This window comes from Amphiura filiformis, chromosome 18 (genome assembly GCF_039555335.1).
Source record: "Amphiura filiformis chromosome 18, Afil_fr2py, whole genome shotgun sequence".
NCBI lineage: Eukaryota > Metazoa > Echinodermata > Ophiuroidea > Amphilepidida > Amphiuridae > Amphiura > Amphiura filiformis.
The window spans coordinates 22,947,738-22,950,237 of NC_092645.1; positions in this window are offsets into that span (position 1 = coordinate 22,947,738).

Below are 2,500 nucleotides of genomic sequence, written 5' to 3' on the forward strand. Positions count from 1 at the left end.
TATTCGTTTATAATGAATCTATAGTACAAAGGTGCACGTAAAATTACAACACCCCAATAGCTCAGTGGATAAGGAGACTGACAGTTAACGGAAGGGCGTGGGTTCAATTCCCGGCATTTTTTTCCATTTTTCCAAGTATAACGCTAACGGTCGACACAATCAGTTTAAAAAGAAATCAATGTAATTTTCTTTCTTTAAATTTTGTCGACCGTGGGGAAGTTAATGAATCAAAATTCCAATTTTATTTTTACAACCCTAAATACATTGCCAACAAATATATTCGGAGTAAACCGATGAAATTATGTCTGTTTGATACGTTTCAGTTAAGTTTTCTATCACGCCGCCACGGACCATACGTACATTGAATAAGTTAATATACATTATAAATCGATTAAATGTTCAGAGAGTTACTCGTGTTGCAGCGGTAGAGGCTGTGACTTGTGAACTAAAGGTTATAATGATAGCCATGAGTTCGAATCTTCTGTAGCGCTATCTTTTAATAATATTAATTTTCCTATCCTCTTCTGTACGATATGTTTAAAAGCTTTTTTACCTCAACTTCTTTCTTTCTTTCTTTCTTTCTTTCTTTCTTTCTTTCTTTCTTTCTTTCTTTCTTTCTTTCTTTCTTTCTTTCTTTCTTTCTTTCTTTCTTTCTTTCTTTCTTTCTTTCTTTCTTTCTTTCTTTCCTTCCATCTTTCTTTCTTTCTTTCTTTCTTTCTGAGACTTAAAATAGCTCAATTGGTAGAGCGCGTACCAATTAAACGGAAAAGTTAACCACACGGGTTCGAATGCTACATGCTACCTTTTTTATTTTGATCCCGATATTTTATTTTTCCTTAGTATTTACTTCTACAGAATAAATTTCAGATTTTTGTTGATCGAAATAATATTTTACAATGTGTTTGGTCAATGATGTCTTCTGCTATAAGTATGAAATACTAGGGCTTGGTGTGATAAGCCTTTTGATAAGTATGAAAACATGTTTAATATTCAGCTAGCTTAGTATGTATTATCAGCTGACTTCAGATATGCAAACTGTAATAACAACATTTATTTTCATTTTAGACTTTTTTATAGTCTATATTTTCTTCATTTCAGCTTAATTTAGCAGTTGTCATGGTTGTGTGCAAATTCCTATTACTATTAGATACGTTGTAATAAAACATGATTTTAAACATTTGTATATGTTAATAAATATAATAATAAATCTATCTATCTATCTATCTATATTACTTTTCTCTGAGGGCTTGTAGCAAAATTTATATTTTATTTTCCTTGGTATGGGTTTGTGGCTAGTAGTCAGGTAATGATGATGATATGATGATGATGACGACGACGACGACGACGACGACGACGACGACGACGACGACGACGACGACGATGATGATGATAAAGATGACGATGACGATGATGATGATGATGATGATGATGATGATGATGATGGATAATACAACTGATGTCAGATGATTATTAGAGTCGTGATGGTGACTATGATGGCAGTGATGAGGGATTTAATTTAGTATGAAATTCTCACCCCCCCTCCCGCACCTACCAGTCAATGTTGTTTTGATACTGAGACAGGAACGGACAATTGGTCTAGTATCGGCTCCAACATTGCTTTGGGGGGGGGAGGGGGTGCAAGCAATATGAAACATTAATGTTTGCCACTCATGTTACTTGCAATGTTTAAACAAAGAGCACGTTTCTATATGGTATCAGTCACAGTATATGTTTTTGCTTAACACGTGTGCTATGACCCAAAAAATACATCATCTCCAAATACACAGTTCAGTGACCTCGAGGCCTCCATTCAACAAGAAAGTTAACCTGTTGTGATAGAAGGACATGCATTTATACCCAATACACTCAGAGGTCAATTTATGAGTGCACAAACATTATAGGGTCAACAAACTGTGTCTTTATAATCCGAACAACATGTGACATATTTACAGCAAGGGCCCGTGCCAAGGCCAAATCGACTTTTACAATGTTTATTGAAGAGATAAGATATGCATAATCTCAGTTTGCGAGTAGATAAGAGGTCAAATTTTTCCATGTTAAAAATAGAATTACATGCTAGGCATGTTTGTTCCTCTTTTTCGTTTGTGTATTCATCATCATCATCATCATCATCATCATCATCGTCATCGTCATCATTATCATCTTTGATTTGATTTGTCCACCATCATCATCATCATCATCATCATCATCATCATCATCATCATCGTCGTCGTCGTCATCGTCATCATTATCATCATCATCATCATCGTCGTCGTCATCATCATCATCATCACCCTGACTACTAGCCACAAACCCATACCAAGGAAGATAAAATATCAATTTTGCTGCAAGCCCTCAGAGAAAAGTAATATACAAATGTTTAAAATCATGTGTTATTACAACGTATCTAATAGTAATAGGAATTTGCACACAACCATGACAACTGCTAAATTAAGCTGAAATGAAGAAAATATAGACTATAAAAAAGTCTAAAATGAAA